General features: G+C 42.5%; 1 pseudogene; it reads left to right on the top strand.

Annotated features, from left to right (window-relative positions):
* Positions 1-5253: 5253 nt before the first annotated feature.
* Positions 5254-5638, top strand: LOC114633803 (annotated as a pseudogene).
* The last annotated feature ends 591 nt before the right edge of the window (positions 5639-6229 follow it).

Here is a 6229-nt window from a genome sequence, read left to right on the forward strand (position 1 = left end):
TTGTGAGTTCACAGAGCTTTCTCATTTGTCTTTGCTGTTTCTCTGTTGGGGGATGTTTCAGCCAGAGGAAGTGGCTGCCTAGTGCTTTTTAAGTCCCCAGTTCATTTTCAGGCAAGTCAAGCACTGCTCAGGACAGGTTTTGGCTGACAGACCTGTCTGTACTTATTTTCATGTTGAGCATATGGAAGATAAGTCAGCAGTGGACTGGGAGATATGTAGAAGCCCCAAAACTAGAGCTAAACATCTACCTGGTCTAGGAAACCCACCAACATACTCTGTGCACCACTAGCAATGCCCTAATGTTTTCTTGGGGAACTCTCTCTCTTAGTCATTGTTGGTCCAAGACTGGGAGGTTTCAGGTCTGGGAAGTAAATCTGAAATTTTCTAAGAAATTTTCCATTAGTTTGGAGAAATCGAACTGTTGAGTTAAGAAGCATTGAATTGTGCCGGACTGTGGAAGCATAGGCCTGTGATCCTGGATACTAAGGGGTCTCAGGTAAGGGAATCATTATTTCAGGGTATGCTTGGGCTACAGAGTGAGTTCAAGGCCGACATACATGTATGCAAGACCTGCTTTCAAATAAAAAAGTAAAAATGTCTGGGGAATGTAACTTAACAGCAGAGTTCTTGTCTAGCATTCAGAGGGCCCTGGGTAGATTCAGTTCTGAGTACCAAAAAGCAAAGGAGTGGGAACTCCATTGAATGGAAAGCAGGAAGGATTGCCTTGTAGTTACCTTTGTAAATGACATTATATTGAATTGACTTGTATGATTATGGAGGGTGGATCAACACCTGCAGTGAGGAAGCTGGAGGCCCAGGGTAGCCAGCAGGGCCATTCCAGTGTGAGGGCTCGCCACGGACATCTCAGAGATAGTATATTGGTGGGACTAAGACCCCTCCTAACTGACTCTATCCTGATCCTTAGTTGATTGAGTGAGGACCATCTGCATTAGAGAGGACATTAGACCTTTGCTTCTATAGTAACTTGAATGTTAATCTCATTCACAGAGGCCCTTACAGACACACCCAGAATAATGTTTGACCAACTCTCTGGGAGCCCTGTGACGTAGTCAAATTGGCATGAAGTCAGTCATCATGGTCTTTAAACTGCCAGAGCGCTTGTCAGAGCAAACAGCTTGCTAGCTGCTGTAGTGCACGCCTCGAAATCTCAGAGCTTACACAATAAAGTTTATTTCTCAAACATCATGGTGGATTTGGGTTGTGTGCACACAGCTGCCTTCACATGTCATTGAGAAATCTTGACCTCTTTCTTCTTGTGGTGCTCCTAGAGAATTCTGGGAGTCTTTTTCTGGATTTCCTGCATTTAGCTAGCTGATAAATGAAGATACGGAGCATGTCAAGGTAACATGGGAGCTCTGTGAAGACCCGGTGGTCCTTGGTTCAGTTATGCTCACATCCCTTGATTGGGCTGCAACTGGACGTTCTGACCCCACTACGGAGGGGGCAACAAAATGTATCCTCCTTTTGTGCTAAGAAAGAGAAAATAGAACCAGTGAACATGTATTCTCTACCAGAGCCCTAAGTGGCTTTTAGAAGGTTCATCCTTTTCTGGGTAAATTTCCTTTTTTTGTAAACTGAGGAAGATAGACCACTTGCTCTCAAGGGGACTTTCCAGCTCTGACCATCTAGTTCTGTGATTCTATCAAAACCCTGGCTGGGCCCTGGAAACACCCAGTACAGAGATTGGCTTTTCCCAGCCTAAGTGGAAAGAACATTGAACAGAGACTGTCTGACTCCACAAGCTACTTTTGAGGTTGCACTGTGGCCTCTGGTCTGACTATGCAGACACCTTGACCCAGGGTCATAGGGTCTCCCCACCTTTCTGGGCGTGTGTGAGTGGGTAATAATATGGTTGTGACATGTCTTCTAATTTCTTTCCTTTTCCTTTTCATGTTGTGAAAGTGTAGATCCTTTGGGGTGCTTTCTAAGATGTGCTTTAGAGAGGGGTGGATGTTATATGCATCCTGATTCCAGACAAACCTGGGGAGATCATGATAGGTTGGCTTGTGTCAAAGCAACTCCATTTACAAGTTATCTTTATGTAACTCTGGGCTTTTCCTCCCAACCACCTTGTTCCCAGAAATAATGACTCTGAGACTAATTATTTATTAATGAATGCTTAGGCCAATAACCTCGGCTCTGTTCCCTAAATAGCTCACACCTCAATAATCCAGTTAGTTCTATTTAAGTGTGCCACATGGCTGGTTACCTTCTTCTCCAGTTATTTGTCTCCTCAGAGTTCCCAGGTGAATCTAGTATGGCTGACTATTTCCCAGAATTCCTCTCTCTCTGCTGGAACTCCTACCTCCTGTTTCCTGCCTCATCTCATTGGCCACAGGCTTTTTTTATTGACAGGTGATGCTCTCATGCATTATGTAGAGATTCTCTCTACACCTTTATTTTCCTGATGATTTCTTTTATTTACTTTTTTATAACTCAAGATCACGTGTCTTATTTATTACCACTTCTCCAAGGTCTTTATCAGTATAGGTCAGAAAGCAAATACTTCATGAATAAATATTACTGGAGCTGCCATGTAGCATGTATAAGACCCTAAACTTAGTCCCCAACACCTCCAAAATTTACCTTAAAAATGTAAAGTTCAGAGCAACTGGAATTCTGGGCATGGGTATGTTAGAAATACATGCATGCATTTACCTACTCATTAATTTTTTGTGCGTAGTGCATACACGTATGCTACACATGTGCACAGATGTGTGTGTATGTGCAGGTGCCTGTGCATGTGGAGGTCAGAGGTCTGTGTGGACAGCTTCTGTCATTGTCAACTGAACTTCCTGAGACAGGATCTTTCACTAAATCAGGATCTCATCATTGACAAGACTGGCTGTGAGCCTCCAGGATCCCAGCTCTGCCCCTACACTGGCAGATGCTAACAGGCCCACTGCATGGCAGGTTTCACATGGATGCTGGTGTCCAGACTTAGGTCTTCATGCTTGTACAACAAACACTGGAGATATCTCCCCAGCCCCACTAATGTTTTTCATCTAAACTAAGCCTACACTTCAGACAGAGGAATTTTAGAAGAATGAACAAGAGGCCAAAAACTAGCCATACTTTATGGTCTAGCCTGGACTTAGGGTCAGGGTTAAAACCAAGAGTATGGGTGCAGTTTCCTCTCACCAGAATGCCTGTGCTGTGAGTTTGAGTCCTGTGTGCAATTCTGCAGGATCAAGCAGGCAGAGCATGTCTGTCTTGTTCTGGTCTCATGTTGTACAGGCATTAACTTAACTTTTTGCTATCCTTTGTTTTGTTTTGGGTCTTATGTATCCCAGGCTATCCTCTTGTTTACACCCCAAGTACTGGGATTGCATTGGTGTGTTCCAGTACCTGCCACTAACTTTATATTAGCAAATAAAAAGGAGTTGGATGTCCTGACCCTCACTGTCCCTGAAACAAATGGTGTGATAGATCTTTCCTTAGCTGATGTTTTCAGTTTCACTATGACATTGTCTCTTCGAAACATCTGGTTTCCTCTACTCACCAATCCCACTCTAAAGATTAAACACTATTCAAAAGCTGAATCTGCAGAAAAAAAAAAAAGGATTACCACACCACACACTGCAAGAGATGCAGTGAATGGGTCACCACCATTATGTTTGTTACTGATGTCTTTTTAAATTTGAGACAGGCTTTCAGGTAGTCCAGGCTGGCCTCGAACTCTATGCAACAGAGGATATGACCTTGAACTTCTGAACCTCTAGCTTCTCTACCTCTTGAGACCTGAGATTATGGGTACGTGCCACATGCCCAGTTTATATCTCCTCATACTAGTAACTACTATCAGTTATTAAAATTGTATATCAACAAGTGACACAGTGGGGATTTGAATTCTGGGAGTTTGGCCCTAACTCAAATTACTGGCCTCATTCTTTAAGGTGAGCAGATGTTGTTAGTTGATATTCTTAGATTGTGATAAATTTTAACACTGACCAACTTACGAATAAATTGCACACATTTCAATAACTCTATCCTAGTATATTCTTCCTGTCAAACAATTAACAGGGATATTTAAGAAATCAGCTGCTCCTTGTTGATGGAATCCCAGAACCATCTGTTTATCACCCAAACTACCTATGTGATGGAGGCCAGGCAATGCACAGGATTCTCTGTGTCCTTAAAAAAATACAACTGCTTCTGACACCTGGTCCAGCAATGTGCTGCTGTCCAGAGACAAAACTCTACTTTCTTTATTCGCTGACTCTTTTTCTCTGTGTTTGTATGTGTGCTGTGTATGTGTGTACATATGTGTTTGCATGTGTATGGTTGATGATTTTTCTGTGTTTGTACGTGTGATATGAATGTGTGTATGTTTGCATTTGTGTGCTTGACATGCATCTGTATGTGCATACAGGTGAAGACTAGAGGTTGATTTCTTTCTCAATCACACTGACCTTATATATTGAGACATGATCTCTCACTTGAACCCAGAGCCCACGGATTTGGCAAGTCTCGATAGCCAGCTTGTCCCTCAGATCTTCTGTTCCTCCTCCTGAGATCTAGCATGGCAAGTGGACCAGTTGCCTGGATTTTATGTGTGCTCTGGGGATCCAAACTCTGGTCTTATAACTCCTGACACCACGGCCTCAGTCCCTATCAAATGTTCTCTTGCTGACTGGGGAGTAGGATTATGTATCCCACTCCTGACAGAGAGTGAGTTTAATTTTTTTCTTTTTTGGTGCAACTCCTTTCCTTAACTGATTCTAGATTTATATAGACATTTTTCTTTTCTTTTTCTTTTTCTTTTTTTTTGTCTTTTGGGAACAAGGTCTCATATAGCTCGGTCTGGCCTTGAATTTTCCAACATAGCTGAATGATTTTGAATTACTGCCCCTCCAGTCTTTATCTCCCCGGCAATGGGACCACAGGTGTGTGTCACCATGCTGAGCAGATGTGCTTTTTACTTCATTTATTTTATGTATGTGTGAAGGAATATTTGTCATGAAGTTATAGATTGTGAGTATGCTAACAACATTGAGCGACCCTGGCAGCTTTTAAGCTTAAAAACTAGAATTTTATTAGGTCTGAAGAGCTGGCTCAACAGTTGAGTGCTTCTGAGGGATCTGAGTTGAGTTCCCAAGGCCATGTCAGGCAGCTCACTGTTGTCCAGCTCCAGAGGATCCAATGCCACTGACCTAGTGAGTACTGGCACTCACTTACACAAACCCCCAGATACATAATTAAAACCTAAAAACAAGGTAGCAAGGTCGTGAAGAAAGGGGAGTGAGGTAGTACGGCCATTTCTTCCGCCTTCCGTCTCTGCGTCCTTCGCAGAACTTCCAGCAGCGGCATGTTGGGCCAGAGTATCCGGAGGTTCACCACCTCCGTGGTCCGTCGCAGCCACTACGAGGAGGGTCCGGGGAAGAATTTGCCATTTTCCGTGGAAAACAAATGGCGATTACTGGCTATGATGACCGTGTACTTTGGACCTGGATTTGCTGCTCCTTTCTTTATAGTAAGGCACCAGCTACTTAAAAAATAAGGATATTTAATTCATCCCTGTAACAGAATGAAGAAAGTTTAAGAGATATGATCTGAAAATTGGATTAAACTCTTGAACTCTTATACTAGAAAAAATTGTAAATAAACTAATGATATATATATAAAAAAAACAAAACCTAAAAACAAGACAACTGAAATTTTATCAGTGCCCTTTCGTTCTGTCTGGACATGCCTGTCTTGACCTGATGCTTCATGATTTCTTTTTTTGTATTATTGTTATTATTATTCCTACTACTTATTTTGCTAAGTCCAGAAAGGCCTAAAATGTTTTGTAGGAGCAACAAAATCGGTTTTGTTTCTCACCCTAAGCATGGAGATGAAAAGCACCATCTCTATGACAGAACCCTCCTTCCCAAGATCTTGCTTTTGTACAACTGAAATATCAGCACACTGTTTCTCCTCTATTTAGAGATTATGTGGTTTCTGTTTTCATTGTGTCCTTGTGGGTTTTTCTGTTTTGGTCCTAAGAATGCCCCTCTCATCATCCCTGCACATAGTCCTCACCTTAAGCACTCTGTCAGCATGTCCACAGTGGAGTGCGGCTTGATTGTTGACACCTGCTGTCCTTGGGATGTTCTGACATCGTTTCTACTCCAACTAGAGAAAGCTTTATCAGGCTATATAAAGAAAGAGAACATGTACTTCTGTGCACCTCTTAGATGCACAGGAGTTGCCATTGTCTTTCTGT

Source organism: Grammomys surdaster, unplaced genomic scaffold, assembly GCF_004785775.1.
Source record: "Grammomys surdaster isolate TR1022 unplaced genomic scaffold, NIH_TR_1.0 751, whole genome shotgun sequence".
Taxonomy (NCBI): Eukaryota; Metazoa; Chordata; class Mammalia; order Rodentia; family Muridae; genus Grammomys; species Grammomys surdaster.